Source organism: Alexandromys fortis, unplaced genomic scaffold (genome assembly GCF_014885135.2).
Source record: "Alexandromys fortis isolate MF-2015 unplaced genomic scaffold, M_Fortis_MF-2015_v1.1 scaffold_87, whole genome shotgun sequence".
NCBI classification, from domain to species: domain Eukaryota; kingdom Metazoa; phylum Chordata; class Mammalia; order Rodentia; family Cricetidae; genus Alexandromys; species Alexandromys fortis.
This window is the reverse complement of record NW_026067971.1, coordinates 6,824,741-6,846,028: the sequence shown is the minus strand read 5'-3', so window position 1 is coordinate 6,846,028 and position 21,288 is coordinate 6,824,741. Positions and strand designations below refer to the sequence as shown.

Sequence of the window (21,288 nt, the reverse complement as noted above, 5' to 3'; positions counted from 1 at the left end):
GTGGTGAGTGGGCCTGCCGCCTATGAGCAGTCTCTGGTTGTCCTCTGACTCTCTGTCCACTCTGAGATGACAGGTGAGTGGGCCTCCCACCTGTGAGCAGTCTCTGGTCGTCCTCTGGCTCTCTGAGATGGCCTCTCTTGAGCTATTTATCCCAGGCCAAGTGAGCTCTGCCAGTTACTCAGTGGAGGTGGCTGTCCCCGGGAGGGTCAGGTTTGCACACGCTTGTCACGGAGGTTCTTGTTCTCGGGCCATTGTCGTTGCTGTTTTCATTCTTAGGGCTTCACAGTAGTATTGCAATTGAGCTCCACGTGGCAGGGCCTCTTCTTTTGTGTGGTTTAGGATTAGCATAGCAAATGCCAGCAATTATAAAACGCAGGGCTCAACCTCAGGAGCCATCGCTGGGCTTCCATGGAACACCCCTGCCAAGGAACTTTCATCTCATTTTCAGCCAGTCTCCAGAAGCTTTCTGTGGCTGTCATTCAAGTCATTAGACCTGACCCGAGAGCTGGTGCTTCTAATACACCTGCTTTGGCTGTGTGTGTGTGTGGGGGGGGGCAAATGAAGAAGAGACTCCCACCCACGGTGAAGTAAGACCCTCTCTGAGTCCACATCTTTTGGATAGCTCCGTGTAACCGGCCACTGCCTGGATGACTTTTTCCTCCTTGCTCACCTGTCTGTCAGCATCTAGTCTTCCTTTCTGTTTCTGTGATCTTAACACATGAGCAACTTTTGTCTTTTTCTCCCTTACTCTTTAAAAGTCAGCTGGAGCAGTACTTGGAGAGGGAGGAAAGAGTGTGTGTCTTGTCTGGACCCATCTCAAAAAAGAACAGATATGCCACTTAAGGCTAGATGTTTGGAAAACACGACAGAACAGCATGCCACTAAACTAGCTGCATTTATTCCCCAAGGGGAGTGTGTTTGTTCTGTGGTTAATCACGAATGTGTTCTCTGTGTATATGAGTCCTATGTGTATATAAAAGGAAACAAGCCTTCAGCCTCAAGAGGATTTTTGCATTCATGACACCTTATGTGCAACCTACATAGTCGTTGTCACTAAACTAGTGTGGACGTCAACTCCTCTCGTACATAGACACTGACGAAACTTGGTTTCTTTCTTTTAAAAAAAATACTGTATGTGTTTTGTTTCAGCGCTGGGTATCAAACCCGGGGCCTCCTAAACACTAGGCATGTTCTCTAGCTACCTTGGTAACTCAGCTACCTTCCTGCATCCTTTCTTTTTAAAAGAATGACATCAGTTTACTGATGGCTTGATATCGGGGTTATGTGTGGGCTCTCCCGTGTGTGCCATGTTGAGTGTGTGCAGAGGTCAGAGGGCAGCTTGTGGGAGTCAGCTCTCTTCTTCCCCTGTGTGGATTCTGGGGCCTCCCTCAGGTCCACAGGCTTGGCTGCCAGTGGGTTTGCCCACTGAGCTGTCTCGCTGGCCTTGACACGACAAGCTTCATCCGACATAAGCACTGCCTGCCCTTGGGAGGAGAGTCACTCCAGGGTGGCAGGGAGGATTATTCCTAAACTTGTCATTGTATCACAGACCTGTAGCAGGGTTATTAAATGTCTCCAGATCTCTCTCTCCCCTCTGTCACTCCACCACCTCCAGTCCTATGTTCCAGGAGAAATGGCTTTCTTCCCAGTGCGTTTAAATGATGCTGACTGCTGAGCAGTGTGATGGTGACAGGCCAGGCCTGGGAAGAGGAGCAGCATGGGAGACAGCAAGGCAGGGATGTCGTCACAGAGATCAGTACGCCCGGAGCAGAAACTGCTTTGTTCGGGATGGTTTCTAACAAGTCGGGGCAAGACGTGTAATCTGAACAACAGCTAACTCTCAACTAAGAACTTCCAAACCAAGTTTGGAATTCCGAATTTGAAAACCAAGGGTACTAGTCAACACCAGGCTTGGCAAAATAAATAAATAAATAAATAAATAAATAAGAAAGAAAGAAAACAAACAAACCAGGAAACACTGAGTGGAGAAGTTACAGCTTTCCTACCAGGACTCGGGTTGGTTAAACCCTGTCATTTACCACTGGACTGTCTACATGGTGTAAAACTGCCTTTCAGAGCTTAGGTTAGACCCCTGGCCCAGCAGGGAAATTGAGCCACGTGGACTCTGTTCGGTGTGATGTAAAGCCGGGCTGCATTCTATGCTGCCCCGAGCTGGTAGATGGGGAGAAAATCCAAACAACCTTCTTCTTACCTGCTGGCCTCGTACCTGCCGGCCTCGTCCTCCTCTCCTGGACCCCTTTTAAGTCTGCCCGGCAACAGTATTGCCCACCAGTGTGGTATCTGACCTTCCTGGAGGTTAGGATCACATCCTCCATCTGTATGGTCGCTGCTCTTGACTCTTCAAGTCTCCTGGACTCTTGTTAGAGCATGTTTCTACATGAACTCCTTCCACGTTTGAAAATGAGATTTATTTTCCCTGTTAGCATTGCTAATAGCATATAAAAGCCATAAAATAATGCAAGGAGCAGACCTGCCACAGTCTGAGCCCCCTGGTAATGCCAGTTGGGCCCATGCCCAGTGTGTGCGTGCCCAGCATCCACTCGCCCACCTTATCTGCTATCTTGACATTTTATTGGAGAATAAAGGGAATTTTACCACTAATAAGTTTATTTGAAGAATAAAGTTCCACGGGAGTGTTTATTATATTACCTTCCATCCTTTCCTTGACTGTGTTTTTTAAATATTTCTGTATAAATTAGACATATTTATTTTACTTTTTCGTCCCCCACTTTAAAGAGGCCTCTAGGCAATATCTTGTTTCTCCCTTTTCCTCTCCTCCCCTCTCCATTGTGGAATATTATTTTAAGATGTGTTACATTCGTTTGTGCTGCGGAATATTTGCTTAGTGATGCAAAGATGTGTTGCCTTCTTTTAACTCTGTGAAGCTGTGTTGCTGTGCCTGTCTGAAGTACCCGATTGGTCTAATAAAGAGCTGAACAACCAATAGTGAGGCAGGAGAATGAACTGATGGGGCTGGTGGGCAGAAAGAGGAGGAGAGGGAACCTAGGCTTGAGAGAGGAAGAGCCAGGAGCAAGGAAAGGAGGAGAGGAGGACGCCAAGGGCCAGCCACACGGCCACACAGCTTCCCACAGAGAAAGAAGAAAAGAGAGGTGTATAGAATAGAGAAAGGTAAAAACCCAGGTAGCTGGGATAATTTAAGTTAAGAAAAGCTGGCTAGGGGCTGGAGAGATGGCTCAGAGGTTAAGAGCATTGCCTGCTCTACCAAAGGTCCTGAGTTCAATTCCCAGCAACCACATGGTGGCTCACAACCATCTGTAATGAGGTCTGGTGCCCTCTTCTGGCCTGCAGACATACACACAGACAAAATATTGTATACATAATAAATAAATAAGTTTAAAAAAATAAAGAAAGAAAAGCTGGCCAGAAGTAAGCCAAGCGAAAGCCAGGCATTCTTAAGAATAAATCTCCATGTTTATTTGGGAACTGGGTGGCAGGTCTCTGAACTCCAGAGTGAACATCTGGGAATCCTTCTGCCCTCCCTGTTGCCTGATTTCTGTCCTGTGCTCCACTCTGGGTGTCATACACGATATTCTTTGAACAACTCATGGGCCAATGGGACTGGGAAGGGGCCTTCAAGTTGCCTCCAGAGGGGGCCAGACCAGAGGTACCAATCCACTCACTGTGGACAGGAACTGAGAGCACCCAGAGCCCCATCCTGCTGGAGAGCTCTTCCCACTCCTCACCTACTTTTGCTGCCTTTGAGGTCGCTAAGCATCCTTTTCCTGGCACCGCCATCTTGGTTTCTAAATGCTGTTCATCTGGTGGTCTGACTTCTTTGTGTCTGTTTCTTGGTGTCCTCGGTTTCCCTTCTTTCCCTCTCTGGGGTTCTGGTCCAAGCCACTGTTTGGCCTTGTTTTCCTCTGTAGTCCTGGGGGTGGCTTGCCTACTCTGAGGACTTGGATTGCCACCTTTGTAACCTCTTGCCTCTGATTCCTGAAAGAGGGCTTCTCAAGAGGAGACACAGTGGAGTCTCTCTAGGACTTCACGTCCTGGGTTCCCGAGGATGCAGCGTGGTTGGTGGCCGTTAATGAAGTGAGTCTCTGTTCTGGCACCTTCTGTGTGTGGGCTCCTGAGAAGCTGCTTACTCCCCCAAGCCTGACTTCTTAGGACACGGAGGGGATAGTAGCCATTGACTGGGAGATACTGTATGCACTTTGGGCTGGCTGGTTTGCCTGTCAATCATCAAATAACATTAATTAAAGAAAATTATCTCTGAAGTGGAGTTTCAGAGCCTTCCGAAGTCAGTTCTCCTATCACAGGGCTGATTTCCCCGGTCCCTCCTGGGGGCCACAAGTGTCACCATGCCATCTCGCATCTGATCATAGATTTTCCCGTCCCTTCAAGCCCTGTATTTGGTCAGTCGCCAAGTTTTGTCTCCATTTCCCCTGCCGTTGCCCTGGGATTTCTGTTCCTCTCCACTTACCATGTGGCTTCCTCGGTCCATCTCCTGGGACTGCCATCTTCGGCCTCAGGCTCCTCTTGTTTCCACCTAGCTTGGGAACGGCTTCATAAATCCAGTCTTCCATAAATAATCCATTTGTTTACTCATTCACAAACCCGTTTCTTGAGTTATTTACTAGGTTCTTCCTCATCCTGTCTGCAGCACCTGCACGGGATTAAAGAAGAATATGTTTGATGCAACATGACAGGCAGTGTAACAAAAGACATCAGCAGGATTTGGCAGAAACTCATGAATGGGATGGAGTGCGGGTTAGAGGAGGTGCCCAGAAGTCGACACATTGTTGCCTGGCAAAGTATAGGAGCCTCTGCATAGCAGAGGGAAGGTTGGAAACCACACACGGAAGAAAGATCTTTGGTGTGTGTGGTGTGGCCGTGACCGTCATCTTCAGGCCACGTACTGCCTGTTGCTTTATTTACTTTTAAATAACTATTGAGAGATCATTTATATATGTAAGTTTCACCTGTTTGAAAATGGCTTTAGTATGTGCATAGAGGTGTCCAATAAGTTGGCTCTGTTAGTAATGACTGTCAGTTGGACACCATCTAGCCTCACCACCAACACAAATCTCCAGGCATGCCTTGAGGGATTTTCTAGCTTAGTTAACTGAGTGCGAGTCTCACCCAAATATGAGTGGTACCGTTCAGTCCAGGAGCTAGAGCCCTGGCGGATGGGAACACGGCACAAACCCTCATTGCCGTCTGCTTCCTGAGCTTGGATTCAGTGTGAGCAGCTGTTCCATGGTTCTGCTGCTGTGCCTTTCCCACTAGTGTGGACTGTACCCTCAAAATGTGAGCCCCAGCAAACCCTTCCTTCTGCAGGTTGCTTGGCCAGTTAGCTAGCCACAGCCTTCTAATCTAATCCCACGCGTCCGTTATCTCTCAAAGAAAACGCATCGCCCCCCATTTTTGTGCCTTCTTGCCCAGCGTAACAACACTGACCTCCTTTCTCCCTAGATTTGTCTGTCCTGGACAATTACATAATGGAATCATGTGACAGGGTGATTTTTATAGCTGGCTTCTTCCGTTTAGCGTAATGCACTAGAGATTCATGTATATTTTTAATGTGTATCTGTTATTTATTATTTTTGTTCCTGAGTAGCATTCTACTGTAGAGGAATACCATACTTTGTTTATCCATTAATCGGTCTGTTGTCTGTTTTTGAAAATAAAGTTTTATTAGGACACACCCATATGCATTTATTTGTATTATTGTCTATGGCTGTTTCATATGATGCTAGAGTTGAATGCTATAGAAAAGACCCATATGGCCTTTGAAGTCTTAAATGGTCACTGTTTGGCCCTTTGTAGCAATAGCTTACCAACCCAGGCATAGAGGACTGGGATAATAGTGGGGTCAGATTGGGGCTAAAAAGTGGAAGACGAGATTGGAATGGCCACATCAATAAGGATTTGAACACAGTCACATGGGCCAAGGTGTGGTTTGTGAAGCCCCAGGTATCCTTGGAGGTCCTTCAGAGTGCGTGTTTCAAGCTCTTCCCCCATGTTTGGTTGACTGTAGTCCCAGCTACTTGGTTGAGATAGGAGAATCACTTGAGCCCAGGAGTTTAGAGCTAGCTAAGTAACATAGTTAGCCACTGTTTATTTAAGACTATAAAAAAAGGCACTGGGCGGACCTCATTCTTTACTCAACAGCTGAATCAATTGAGAGAGAGAGAGAGAGAGAGAGAGAGAGAGAGAGAGAGAGAGAGAGAGAGAGAGAGAGACTGCATATGGGTGTCAGCAGGCAGGTATGTGCACAGGAGAGGAAGCCAGAAGGTGGTACTGGATCCTTTGAAATTGGAGTTACAGGTGGTTGTGAGCTACCGGGCGGATGCAGGAACCAAACCCCGAGTTATTGCAAGAGCAGTCAGTGCTCTTAGCCACCGAACCATCTCTCTAAGCCCCTCTTGTGTTCTTTACTTCTGAGTCATGTGTATTAGCCCTGAATACCCACCCACTGAGTGGACTTCAGGTCTTGGGACTCTTTTGGCTCATGCCCGTTGGCCCGCACATGGCAAGAGGACAGTGTTCGAAAGTTCACCATATGTCTTGAATTACTGCATTCTGTGGTGCATGCTGGTTTGGTTTGCGTGGTGCCCGTGGACTTGCCGTGGTTCCCCAATGCTCCCGTCTGTATGGCTGCTCTCATGTGTTTTCCCCTAATTAAACTCCGTCTCACTCACCTCACCCTTTACCCTGAAGCCTGCAGGTTTCTGTTCTCCACAGTGCAGTTTTAAATCCTTGTTGCATTCTCCTCTCTTGGGGCTTAGTCATTTGCTAGTAAACTAGTTAGTCTCCCCTGGCTGCAGAGGAAGCCGGGAATAGTTCTTTACTCCCCGCTGCTCCCCTGGGCCACTCATTTGATCTGAGCCGGGTTTGAAGTTGGGCCATGTAGCATGATCTGTCCCCACGATGGAACTGGGGACTCCCCGCCAGTTCTTAATGTTGCTAAACTTAATTAAGTTTGATTCCTCCAATAGAGGGGTTTACTCTACTGTGTCTTCTTAAATAACTAATAACTTGATTTTTTTTTTAAACTTTGTTTTCTTGCTTGGTGACTACTTAAAATAACCCTGCCTATATAGTAATTTGTTCCTTGTTTAACGTGGCGCTTCCTTTGTTTACTCTGGACTCCAGTCTTTGTAGCTTGTTTTCTAAGGCGACTCAGAAGTTGGACTTGGCAGTGCCTTCAAGCTTTACCCACCAGAGCCCTACAGGAAGTTGTGTGTCGGCCAGAAGAGTCTATTTACTTAGAGCATGGTGTCCAGCAGAAGCAAGCCGTTTACAAGGGTCTGCTCTTAAAGACACAGGAACACGACCTCTGCTGCACTCGTGTGCCCTGACTTTTCATTCCAGCATACGGGGCCACCGCAGCTAGACCTCAGGCTAATCTAGTACTCCTTCCTACTGTCGGCTTAGCCTTGCCTGAAAGGCTTGGACACTAGGTAGTTCCTCTTAAGTTGAAATAAAGCTGGCTTTTGTAAGGATTCACCATGGACGAGGATTCTACGGAACTGTGCTGAAATGTCCCTGGCACCAAATCCTAGGCTGAGTCCCTGACTTCTACCATAACAGTGACAACAGTGCTGTAGAGTAAAGGTGTTTGCAGTTCAAACCTAAATGTCCTTCAGCTGAATCTACGGTATTCCTATCTGTTTGGAGGTGAGGGATGAAGGGGAAAGAAGGAGGGAAGGGGAGGGAGCCTTTGTAGGTAGATTTGGCTCCTTTGGAAGTGAGACGAGAGGAGATGTTTATGTGGCTGAAAGCCAGTACCAAAGCCAGCTCCAGGACCAGGATCATTGCATACCCTCTGGCCTGGAACCCACACCCCATCATGCACGTTAACATGTAATTTCTATTTGTTGTCAGAGTGTGCACACACAAGATCCCTTGCGGGTTTCATCTACCTTGGGTCTGCCGTGGGGTTGGTACTCAGTGCCGTGTGCTGGTTTAAGTGACAGTCATCCGAAGAGGTGAACCCTTGGATTAAGTGCAGTGTCACAGGTTACCTGAGCACAACCCCAGGTGCTTTAGGGGAGAGGATAAAACGTCCAGAGGGTGCTGAGGACTGAGGCTTGCAGGGTGCAAAGGGAGAAGGGAATGTGGGATCTGCAGAGATAGCCATGCCCAAGGGGGTTTTAATCACATACCATTGTTTCGGTGAAGTGCAAGTTGAGATCTTTTGCCTATTAAAACTCTTAACAGAGCAGTGACTTTATTGAAGCCTTAGGTAAGTTTAATGTTTCATGAAGTCCAAAACAACACTTTGTAACTCTCTTTCCTATGGTGTCCCTCCGCCTCAAGTGTTACTGCATAGCAACAGTGTTGCCTTGGGGATCTGAGAGTTTCTAAAGGTGTAGACAAGGCAAGGGAGGTAGACGGGTTTTGTCAGCATGCACATGGTTCTGTGTGAGGTGTGAGGCCCTTTGACTCCTCTCCCTAGTTTAATTTCCTTTTAAAATCAAATAAATAAAAGTGCTGTGTGGGAGTGAGGGGAATGGAGTGTGGAGGTTAGAAAACAATTCTGGGGAGTCAGTTCTCTCCTACTGTGAGTTCTGGGATTAGCTTCTCATTGCCAGACTTTCAAATCAAGTGCTTCTAATCATTGAGCAATCATGACAGCCAGCGTTACTCTTGTTGCCGAGCGTGACAAAGACTGATACTGATGGAAAGAAGGGCAACCCTGTGCCAGGGAAGCCATGGCAGTGAGAGCTGCTTCTGGCTCGGTGACCAAAGCCTACGGCCCTTACTCACATCTTGGCTGACTGAGAAGCAGAGAAAGGCAGTGGGGCCGGATTGTGTAACTTCAAGGCCCATCCCCTGCAGCTGGGCCCCACCTCCTATAGGCTCACAACTCCCCCAATGGCATCCCCAGCTGGACCCCAAATGTTGCAACATGTGAACCTGCGGGGTCAGCGCCCTGCAGAGGGCTGCAGAACTAGCCCCTTCCTGCTGTTTGTGTGTTAGTGCACGTGTTGCTGGCGGTTTTCATTTCCTGCTTTCACTGTTTTGAAGAGTCCAGTTTTCCCCCCACTGGATTCATGTGAGGATAGTGAGACTCTAAATGAAATGGTAAGAGCACCACTGTGAAAGAATCTTGTTCCTTTTTTCATGCTGTTGAAGATTTAATTCTCAGTGTTTTAATTGGAAGCCGTTCAAATTTCCCAAATCATAAAATCTTTCAAAGTCTGCCCCGAGTTACATTTTATTGATTCAGCTTTCCTCATATTTGCATTTTAAAAAGCCCAACTTGTTTGCTTATGGGGGAAGTGACTTGTGTTTGCTAGAGACCGGAGTGATAAACAAACCCATGACTTGCCGCGAGCTTCTTAGGCGTGTTGTTGGATCAACGTGCAAAGGTGATTCCGAGTCCAGTTCTGCCACGTGCTCTTATATATGTTTCCCAAACGCTTTTCCTGGCTCAGTACCGTTACTGAGCATATGCTCCACATGTGTTTCCTATTTTTTATGACTCATACTTACGGTACTCATAAAGATTTCTTCTTTATCTTGGCTCTGAGTAATGAGCCTGCTTGTGCACTTCCAGCAGAGATGTGGGTTGAGGATTTTGCATGTAATCCTGCGAGAGGCCCTCTGAAGGCACAGTGCAAGAACATGGCGCAGTCGTCTGTAGGTGCTGGGCTCTGCTCCCCGTGCAATTCTGAAATTCTGCCTTTTGTTTGTTTACTATACTTTTCTTTTCCAGACCCCCCCCATTTTTGTCAGTCATTTTGCTGCTAATGAGTGAGGCCACCCCAGGATGTTCTGCTTCTGACCTCTCTGGTAACTGTGGTAAAGAAAGAAACGGAAGTAATTAACTAAAATGACGTTTATAACCTGTGGCCACAGACACGTACGTTACAGGGCTGTCTTCTTGGGTTTAGAGAACTGTTCAGATCTGAGACACAGGTGACTTTAGTGTATTCAAGAGGATCTAGGACAGGGATGATAACTTGTGGAAGGACAGCAGTCCCTCTGTGTATGTGCATGTGTGCATGTGAGAGCATGTGTGTGCTTGCGTGCATGCGTGTGTGTGTACCTGTGCGTGTGTATACTCAGGCATGTTCTTGCAGCTCTGTATGTGCACGCACGTGGGCATGTTTGTATTGCGTGCAGGGTGTGCATGTGTGCATGTGCGTACATGTGTGCTCTCATATGCATGCACCTGCAGTTGTATGTGTGTTACCCTAATGTAAAAGTCTTATGTCCTACCCCTGCCCAGGAGCTTTGCTCCATAGGAATAATATACAAAGCCAGTGATCCCAGGAAGCCTGCTCACGTTGCTCCCTGACAGATATTTAATATTTTCTAGCAAATATATGGGTGTTGTGATTGGCATGCCAGGTTTACAGAATTAAGAGAATTTACAGGAGATCAAATTCTCATGCAGAAGGGAAAAGTGTCTTGTCATCTCTATTCACCTCCAAAGATATGCCTATGATCAGACTCCCCAAACATGTGAATGTTACCTTCTACAGAGTCTTGCGGGTATAATGGAGAACCTTCCAACGGGGGATATTACCTATGCATTCCAAATTCAGCCACCAGTTTCCTTGTAAGATTTGATGACATTGCCAGAAGAGGGGTTAGAGAGATGGGGTCACAAACTGAAGGACACCAGCAGTACTGAGGAACCGGAAGAGACCAGTGGAAACTTGTTTCCTAGAGCTTGTGGAAGGAGAGAATCTCCAGATATCCCTGGATTTGGGCCCAGCAATACTGATTGGGGAAACTCTGGCCTTCAAAACAGCGAGAGGATAAATTTCTGTTGTTTAAGTCACTACATTTTTCATTACTTGTTACAGCAGCCACATGAAATGTATATCTTATCTTATCAAGTTTGGAGAATTATTCTGAATTTCAAACAACCTTGTCTCAAATTTGTTCCGTCTGTGTGTTTTCCTTCTCTGGAAAGAGCACCTACCAGTCAGTGGCGAAAACCCCAACGCCTTAGTGTTATCTCTCACTTCCAGAATCTTCCTGCCTTCAACTTCTCCCTGTGGTTTGCACCACTGTGTTCACATCTGATATGTGGTAGGCTTCTAACCCACTCTTTTGAGAGTTCAGGGTCTGAGGAGGACGCTCACACTGGGAGCCAGGTCTTCGCTTTGGCCCAGGTCACTTCTCTGCCTCATTTCCTGGGATAATATCATCTGCTTCATAGGGTCACTGTGACAGAAATAATTAAAAGACAACAGAACAGTGGCAGGAATCAAACCATCACTCAATAAATGCCAGTCACTATCTTTATTGGCTAATAAGATGTGTTCTCTGAACAAAAGCCAAACACAATTCTTTAAAAATTAGGCCCGATCACAGAATCCACCCATTCGGCTTTTTAAGCTGGTTTCTTATATCTAGAATAAATCTCAATCCCTCTCAGTGTTGGAGGAGGTCGCTTGTTCATTTCCAGATTACCCAGACTCCCGAAATAATCACACAGAAACTGTATTATTTAAATCACTGCTTGGCCCTTTAGCTCTAGCTTCTTATTGGCTAACTCTTACATCGTAATTTAACCCATCTCCATTAATCTGTGCATCACCATGAGGTTGTGGCCTACCAGCAAAGCTTCAGCACATCTGGCTACAGCACATGAAGCCATAGGTCCATGGCTTCTCCCTGACTCTGCCTTCTTCCTCCCAGCATTCAGTCTAGTTTCCCCCACCTAGCTCTGCTCTACCCTATCACAGGCCTAAGACAGTTTCTTTATTAGCCAATGTCATTCACAGCGTACAGAGGGGAATCCCACACCATCCCAGGGTCTCAATGATCGGCCAGTTCCTCTCCCAGCATTTTACCATTTATTGATCACTGTATTGGGATCATTGACTCTGACCCCTTCCTCCTTTCCTTGCGGGGACCTGGGGCATCTTTCCCAGTTATCTGAGAGGTTTTCATCAGTGTTGCTCCTTCATTCCATCTGCAGAGAGGCCCTCACTGGTCTCCCATTTACAGTACCAGTCCTCTCTCACATCCCACTTGCCACATGTTCCACCCTGGTTTATCTTTGAAACGATTTATATCATCACCCAAGACTCCCAAACATGGGGGGCTGGAGAGATGGCTCAGTGTTTAAGAGCACTAGCTGCTCTTCCAGAGGTCCTGAGTTCAATTCCCAGCAACCACATGGTGGCTCACAACCATCTGTAATGAGATCTGGTGCCCTCTTCTGGCATGCGGGCATACATGGAGGCAGAATGTTGTATACATAATAAATAAAATCTTAAAAAAAAAGACTCCCAAACATGCTCGCTTTCCGTCTCTTCAAGATGAATACCCATAATAATAGACGTTTTCTGTCCTCTGATATTTCCATCAACTAAAATGATACCTAACACATAGTCGGCACTTAAATATTTATGAAATAAATGCTTTGAGTGAATAAATACATATATTAATACACAGTTTAACTTTAGCAAATATTTGGTTAGTTTTTTAAACAATGCCTTACTGTATAGCTGAGGTTAGCCACAAACTAACAAACTCTGACCTCCACCTCCTATGCCCCGGGATCACAGGCATGAACTGCCATGTTTACAATTAAAATTCCCATTAATTACATTTTCTGGAAAATCCAGGTACTGATAGCTGACTATTGTAGAGGCCTATTGTACAGGCATAAAATAATGTTTCCTTAGAAATTATTATTACACTAATTATTTGTGTGTCTATGTGTATGGGGGGTGAGTGGGTGCCACCATCGCAGTATAGCAGAGAACAGCTTGTGTGACTCGGTTGGCAGGCTTGGCAGCAAGCACCTTTACCCCCTGTGCCACCTCACTGGCCCCAGTAGTTCTAGACCAAGGCTTCATGGTATAAAAGACATTATGGAGTCTATCTATGATCTTCCTTTCCCTGTGCTGGTGTTAGGACCCAGCCCTGGGTTTGTGTATGTGTGTGTGTGGTGTGTGTGTCTGTTTGTGTGTGGTGTGTGTCTGTGTGTGGTGTGTGTGTGTGTCTGTGTGTGTGGCAGGTGCTTCCTCAAGCTACATCAGCCCTGTCCCCCATCTCCTTGCTGAAATTCTGGTATGTTCATAGAGCTGGGAATCAGTTTCCGTTCTCGCCCTTAGGAAGGCCCTGGTGAGACTGAACTCTTCAGCTTTCCTCCCGTGCTGTGGTTTTCTGAGTCTATACTGGGAATTAAGATTGTATTTTTAATGAAACTAGCCCAGGCCCCCAGAATGAAAGGGGGGTAATTTGCATCTAGTGAGAACAGGGCAAGAGAATGGAAAGTGTTTCTGGAACTGGTAAACTAGAGAAACAGTCCTTAAAGACACTCTCAGCAGAAGTGGCCAAGGAGCCACCTCATAGCTGAACCAGTGACTTACTTAAAACAGAAGATTAGGTGACACAGGGTTTACAGATCTGGGGGCGCGCTTCCTCTCAGCGCTTGGAAAAACACTTTCAAGTTCAGTGCTTAGATCTCCCCCAGTGCTGAGCACTCCACGGTTTTCCAGAGCGCCCTGCTGTTCTGCCAGGACAGAACGCCTGCCCTCCTGAATCTCCCTTTCTTTTGTTTATTGGAATCATTTCAGTTTGCTAAACCAAAGACCCTCTCTGCAGAAATTAGAAGCAGGCATTTGGACAGCGGGCCGTGCCCGCTTCCAGGACTGTGCGGGGCATTGTGGGACTGATGAGGGAAGCAGGAACAGAGCTCAGAATTCCCTGCTCTGCCCAGGGAGAAAGAAAGGACAGAGACGGAGAGTAACATCGCCTTCCACACACACAACAGAAGGTTAACCATAGCGGTAATCAGCTCCAGCTGGGCTGAGGTAAACACGCTCTCAGTCATCCAGCCTGTTGGACGGGCCCCGCTGGAGTAATTGGAGCCAGGTGTATTAACCTGGCCCTGCTTTTTGGAGGTGAGAATTTGGAGACCTTTGAAATAGGGATGTGGTTTGGCTGGGGGACGGAGGCAGAATTTTCCAGGACCAGCAAGGAGACTGGTAAATAAAGCAGAGGCGAGTGGATGAGGACAGCAAGTGCTCCACAGCCCTGACAGCTTGTGCCTGCTGGCCCTCTGGAGCGTGTGCAGAGACAAGTGTTCCAGCTGTACTGCGGGTCATTGAGGCCAGCTGAGTTAATATCTTTAACACTGGGCAGGATAATTTAGGTAATTTAGGATCTAAAGGGAGGGTGTCTTTAAGCCTCTGAACATAAACACTTGTCCCCAAGCTTCCCAGTTACAGATCTAGAGCAAACCACAGCGTTCCCTCACCACCACCACCGCCAGGTGAGCCCAGCCATCAGGGAAGCAGCTCGTCGCTTTAGTCTAGCGGTTCCTCTGCTCCTGGCTCTCCAGAAGGGGTGCCCCAGGGCTGAAAGGCAAAAAGCATAGGTGACTGAGTTTCTGTTCAGGACTTTTGAGCAGACGAGGCCCTGGGCATGGGGAGCTACTGAATAAAAGCAGTATTCTCTAAAACTTCTGAAAATGGCAGAGCTGTTGCAGAGCGAGCCCCAGGCCTGTGCATGCTTACGCGGGCTGAGGAAGTAGTGAGACGCGCCAGCCAGGGCGAGGGTGATGGCTCGTGACCTGCCAGGCTCTACCTCCTGATCCTTCAATAAGCTCAGGTCCCAGGAGGAAAGCAAAGACCCACAAATGGCAGAAACAAGTATCTCTTTATTAAGAAGCAAAGTGAGTGTCGCTGTCATCAAAACTTGTGATGGGCGATCATGGCACCAGCACACTGCCCCCAAGCCGTGAACTACACAAACACTGTTTTATCCTGTCTTCTCAGCACAAGGGCTATGTGCTTAGTTCCTTATGCTGGCGTGGGAATGGAGGCTCCCAGTGGTCATTGGAATTCAGGGGCTCCTAAGAGTTCTCATGCCAGGTTAGTGATAGTAGGCAAGACGGATTTCCCTGAGGGATCCATGGTTCTTCAACCGTTAACCCATTATTTGCTACACACCTGTTGTTGGCCAGGCGCTGGCAGTCCTGTGCCTGTGGCTTAAAGGATTTTGCCAAACAGAGCAAACATACAGCAGACAGCATGCTTCTCTTCCCTTGCTCCCTCCTCCATTTAGTGAGCGCCCCCCCCCCTGCTGCTTTTTTTTTAATGTGGGCTTCATTCAGTGTTGTTCTGGGTTTTGTCCATTGACATAATCATAGGAGGTAAATCTGAGCTGCCAGGAAACAGCCACCTGGATGGCTGCATCGTCATCTACACGTGAGGGGCTTAAGAAGAGGGACAGGTTGGGGACCACTATCATGGCTAATGTTTATCCAAACTGCTCTCTTTACTGGGTTATTTGTGCCAAAATATTACTAAGTAGCTTAGAAACAAGTTGGTGTTTTGCCCTTTACAGGGAAAAGACCGTGGAGTTGCATTTGGAAACAAATATTGGAAAATGTTTCAATAACAGAATGTATCATTTCACTTTCCCCCAGACTCAGCGGTGCTAGGCTCCGGTTGGAGCATCCAGGTGAGCTGGGAGTGTACTCTAAGTGGTCTTGAGTTCTTGCCTCTCTTGACTCATTTAAAAACATTACTTTATCAGAGGTGCCCAGGAGATGCGCTGTAGAGAGAAGCCTTTGAATAGGCTTTCTGTTTTCTTTTCTCTTTCATTTTATAAAACCGTAAATGAGAAGATGTCCTCGCATCAAGCTATAACCGAACCCCACATGGTGAGCGATCTTTCCTTTGTCTCCATGTTTTACTTCATGTAACAACTCCATGTTTTCTGTGAGGTGCGCTCTAAGTTGGAGACAAACTAATAAAAGTTGGAGACAAACTAATAAAAGCTACGCTTCTTATCCCCTCTTGATTCCCCTCCCCTCACCCATTTATCCTTGTTTTTCGAGACAAGGTCTCACTGTGTAGCTCAGGCTGGCTTTGAACGCATGCCCTATCCTAGTACTAGGCTTACAGCTGTGTGTTACTATGTCTGGATGTTGTTTCTTTGTGTTTCTTAGTCTCTGTGTTCTTAACCAGTGGCTTAAGAGCTGGTCTTGAATTCCAAAGACCCACAGAGTCTGTTTCACAATAACAGAGGTGTGGCTGTTTAAGAGCTGGCTGGCAGGCCAGTAGAGGCCAGGTGATGAGTGGGTGCTGGGGTTCTTGTCTCAGTCACCAGCTGTGAGACTTGGACACCTCAGCACCCCCTCGGGTTTGTTTTTTCGACACCTGGAGTGGAATATCACAAGCTCTCTTCTCATTTTATTACACACACATTTCATTTGGGGCTCTGGTCTCATCTGTGGTTTTTACCAGTGTTCTTGCAGTAGCCAAGCCTCTCGCAGATTCTGATTTCATTCTCTTTGCTTGCAGAACAGCCAGTGGAGAATATGTATATGCGCCAGGAAGAAGTAAACAGTGGGGAACAGAGACTCCCCAGACCCCCCCTCCCACACGTCCCTAACGGCGCCCTAATCAAGATTTGCCTCTGTCCCCTTTAAGGAAAGACTGATGCCATCAAAATTATATTTTTAGACCCTGGCACCATGGCTGTGTCATTTTCATTTGCTCTTGACTTTTTAAAAAACTTACCTGAACATATTAGAAGCTATATATTTCAGTACAAAACAGACAGCTCAGGCCTCCTGAAACCCAGTCTCAGCCATGCAGCCCTCTTGTCAAAAGCATCTCTAAAAAAAGTGAACAAGAGCCAGTAAGCAACCTTGTCTTGAGGCCACCACCTCGTCTGCACCACCTCTTAGAAGGATGCCACACAGGGTGCTTCCCCTTAGGAGCAGCTGCAGCTCACCACCAGGGAAAGCTCCAGGGCACACACTGCCCTAGAGTGGGCTCAGCAAAGCACAGAGAAGGAGCCACTGTGACAATTCACCCCATGGGAGAAAACTAGATAAATTAATTTGTGGTCTTTTCCCTCGCTGAGACAGGACCACTTTTTCTCTCTTGCATTCTCTTTGGCTAGTTCATTTTTTGCCAATTGTCCCTTGTATATTTGTGCAAATAAAAAACGTTAGTGTGACCTCGCACTGTGGCCGTGATAACTGAGTCACACCGGCCCCTTGTTCACCCTTACCTCCATCCATTCCTAAGGGTGTGCACTGAAGAGTTGCTCTCTACCCCACCAGTCGCTCCGAGAGCCACGGGCTTTGGCATTGCAAGTGACCATGTGTGGGGCTTGCAGGGTGGAATGGAGGAACAGAACTTAGGTCCGGCTTGGTAGGAGTCATCCTCACCCACTGAGTTATCTGGCCTGCTAAGGAAGGTTTTTGTTTTGTTTTGTTTTGTTAAATCTGTAGGAATTAGTCCATTTAAGGTCATCTTGGGATAAAACCCGCCTAACATTTTATCTGGAAAACCACTCCCGCCCTTATTATTTCATCCAGAGTCAGGACCAACAGCTGCTGCAGCTTGCTTGGGTAACTTGATCTAAGGACATACATCTTTACCCTGCCTTGCTCTTAGGCCAAATTTGAAACGGTTGCTTTGGGAAATGTACCATGCATGAGCTCCTACGCAGACCTTCACATTGAGGCGGGGAGGCTCAGCCTGGCACATGCTTGGCTGTGACATGCAGCTCTCCTAACACGGCTTTGATGTTTCACTTGAGGCCTTGGGATCAGCACACGGAGCTTGAGGTGCAATGTTGACTTTGATCCTCTTTCAATTCCGGTGCCCTGGCCTTTTCATGGTGTCCAGATTGCTTTACCAGAGGTCCAGGCTAAAGCCCACGGACGTGTTTGTAGTCTGGTTGCTGTGGTGATACATAGCCTTTCATGGACCTTGCATCTCCAGGGAAACTGAAGGCCTTGTAGCTGTCCCAACCTTTCTGGTGTCATACATGGTAAAGGCCTTTACCAGGCTGGCAGCAAGGCCTGCAACAGTTGGTTTGTGGAGGAGATAAATACTTGGAAACAAGGCGTCTCACCCGGGATATTTAGTACTTCAAAACAAACAGCTCCCCGTCTCTGTCCCCCATCCTATGGGGCCTTTGAAGCATCTCCAAGTCTGGCTGCAGGCCGAGTCAAGTGAGTCCCAGAGATGCTGACGTTGAAAGTGATGCTCGGGAGATCTGGGTGGAGGAAGTGGGTGCCGATACGAGGGAGAAAGAATGGACGTGAAGGAGGAAGCTTACCGGAGCTCGTGTGTGGCCAGGGAGATGGAGCTGGCTTAGGAACGCTGCAGTTTTTAGTTTGGAAGACCATTAAGGCAAGCTCAGCTTCTTTCCATAGGAACCAAAGCAATGGGGAACAATTGTTGGTGATTCTAATAGGGGAGACATAAGACCAGAGCACTTACCTCATGCCCCTCAGTATTCTGAGTGATTGATACAGTCTCATCTTTAATCCGCTGACACCTGATGAGATCGGTAGGCGATCGGCCCCCTGTGACAACGACACACGAAGACTCAGTAACCTGATGGCCCTGTGATGGCTGGTGGGGAGAGCTGAGATCCAGCCCAGAGTTGGTCTCTGAGTCACCGTTTTTCACCACCTGCTCAGATTGCCTGTAATTTAGAAAGGAAGGCCGAGTGACCCAAAGGATTATGTTACAGGAGATGCTGGCCATTGTGGAAGGGGTTGGATTTGTTTTACAACGTGTTTGCATGCTCGCTTTCATCCCACGCTTATATACTGAGGCAGGTTCCAGAATGCTAACACAATTCTAACCCCCTCCCCTGTGTCAGCTTCATCTCGACGATGCGGCACCTGAGGAAATTAACTTACAGAGAGGGAAGGTTTCATTTGGCTCCAGCTGTGGAGGTTCTGCCTTGACCGAGCCCTTTGTTTAGGATCTGTAGCAGGGCACACAGAGGAAGAGAACAGGATCCCACAGCCCCCAGGGTGAGCTTCCTTCTCTGAGGTATCTCACCAGCTCCTCCCTCTCATTTTAGTTACAACTAGAAGAACTCAAAAAAGTAGGTATGACTAGCCACATGACTATCCAGTGTGTGTGCTTGTTGTTGTTGTTTAGAAATAGCAATGCAGAGAAATCATGTGGTCAAGGGAACGACTGAGTGCCCAGAATGTCCGCTGTTGTGTACGTGGATGGGCATGCTCTCTAAGGAATGTAGTACCCAGAGGCCAGTCTACTAGATGCTATGGTGTGGTGGCTTAAAGAAAACGGCCCCCCAAAGAGAGTGGCATTATTAGGAGGTGTGGCCTTGTTGGGGTAGGTTGGTCTTGTTGGAGGAAGTGTGTCACTGTGGAGGTGGGCTTTGAGGTCTCATAAATGCTCAAGCCCTGCAGAGTAAGATAGACCCCCTTCCTTACGTCTTGCCTGTGAGCCAAGATGTAAGAATCCTCAGCTCCTTTTCTATCACCGTGTCTGCCTGCACTGCCTTGCTTCCCGCCATGACAATGGTGGACTAAACCTCTGAACTATTGTCCAGCCACCACAATGAGATGTTTTCTTTATAAGAGTTGCCGTAGTCATGGTGTCTCCTCACAGCAATGGAAACCTTAAGACAGAGGCTGTATGAGGGACTGGAGTGTTGCTGTGATAGACCTATGTTTTAGTTTGGAGGATGTGGACTTTGTGAGTTTGGGTTAGGAAAGCAGTGGAATGATTTACGCACTGCTTAATGGGCCATGCCAGTCAGGAGCATGGAGGACAGTGGTGCTGAGAGTGGTTTGAACTGTGGGGTCTTACTCAAGAGGTTCCAGAGGAGAAGAATTTTAATATGTTGCCTAGAGATCATTCCTGTGATATTTTAGTGAAGAATGTGGCTGATTTTTTACCCTGGTCCGAAGAGTCTGCCTGAGGCTAAAGTGAAGAGAGTTGGATTAATTCCACTGGCAGAGAAAATCTCAAAACAGCCTAGTATAGACTCTGTTGTGTGGTTATTACTGGTCACTCATACTGATTTATAGTGAAAAGGAGCAAGAAAAATGTACAATTTGAGGAAAAAAAGAGCATCAGGAAATGGAATGGAGTTAAGTCCTGTGTTCAAGGAGATAAACAGATTAAGAAATGGAATAAAGGGAGTGGTGACCTCAGGGAAAGATCCCACCAGCTAGGTTTCCAATTTGTGAAAAGGAAGTGAAGAACATCTTAGAGTTGGGTGTGGCGGTGCTCACCTTAATCCCAGCAAGTGGATCTCTGAGATGAAGCTAGCCTGGTCTACAGAGCAAGTTCCAAATAGCTAAGTTTAGTTAGTGAAAAACTCATCAAAAAGAAAGCCAGTGAAGATGCAGTTGAAAGAGCTCTGAGTTCAAGGCCAACCTGGTCTACAGATGGTTTCAGGACAGCCAAGCATAAGCAGAGAACGAAAACAAAAAACAAAAAAACAAAAAACAAACAAACAAAAACAAACAAACAAAACCCCAAAAACCAGAACGCTGGCGAAGATGTAACTGGACAAGGGGGGCCGTGTTCCAGCCCCAGCAAGCAGCAGAATGGGACAGCTTCCATCACTGGTTCTGGAGTTAAGGACGGAAGAACGATGTTATGGAACCTTCCTCTGTGACTGAGGAAAGCTGCTGAGGCCAGGCGTGTGGCAGAGGTGTCTCTAAGTGGATGCTGTGAAGTTGAAGCCTGGATAGCCTTGGAGACCTCAAGATACTGGAGATGCCAGAGTCTCGAGATCCCTGCCAAGCAGAGCTGCTAACAGGGAGTAGAACCAGCCAGGAAAAAGAGTGTGCTGCAGTCAGCAAAGCTGAACAGAGCTGGAGACCTGGGGAGTGTCTTGACATCAGATACAGAAATGCAGAGTTTGGAGTTTGCCCAGCTGGTTTTCAGTTTTGCTTTGGTTCAGTATTTCCTCACTGTGCCCTACATTTTGGAATGGTATTGTATAGCCTGTGCTATTATATGTTGGAAATATGTAATCTGCTTTTTGATTTTGGTTTTATAGGGGGTTACAGTTAAGACTTTGAACTTCGGACCTTTAAACATTGTTGAGACTGTGATAGACTATGGGGACTTTTGAAGTTGGACTTAATGAGTTTTGCATTTTGATATTATTACAAGTTTATGGGGGACTGGGAGAGGAATGCGGTAGTTTGAATGTAATTGGCCCCCATAATCTCATAGGGTGGGGTACTGTTAGGAGGTGTGGCCTTGTTGAAGTAGGTGCGGCCTTGTTGGAGGAAGTGTGTCACTATAGGGGTGAGCTTTGAGGTCTCTTAAGGTCAAAATACTGTCCAATGTCTCAGACCACTTCCTGTTGCCTGAAAGTCAAGAAGTAGGAACCCCAGCTCCTTCTCCAGCACCATGTGTGCCTGCCATGTCCCACCATGATGACAATGGACTAACCCTCTGAACTGTAAGCAAGCCACTCCAATTAAATGTTTTCTTTATAAGAGTTGCCATGGTCATGGTGTTTCTTCACAGCAATAGAAACCCTAACTAAGACACAAGAGATTCA

General features: G+C 47.0%; 1 protein-coding gene and 1 long non-coding RNA gene across 2 annotated transcripts in view; one reads left to right on the top strand and one right to left on the bottom strand.

Moving 5' to 3' along the window:
- The window catches only part of Tgfbr3 (transforming growth factor beta receptor 3), a 170,826-nt gene that overhangs the window by 69,553 nt on the left and 79,985 nt on the right, over positions 1–21,288 (top strand). The gene's annotated exons all lie outside the window — the stretch shown is intronic.
- Positions 14,083–17,115, bottom strand: LOC126509686 (uncharacterized). The gene is made up of 3 exons (XR_007594227.1): positions 16,996–17,115; positions 16,497–16,594; positions 14,083–14,324 (listed from the first exon to the last, which is right to left on the bottom strand). It is a non-coding gene; the product is annotated as an uncharacterized lncRNA (long non-coding RNA).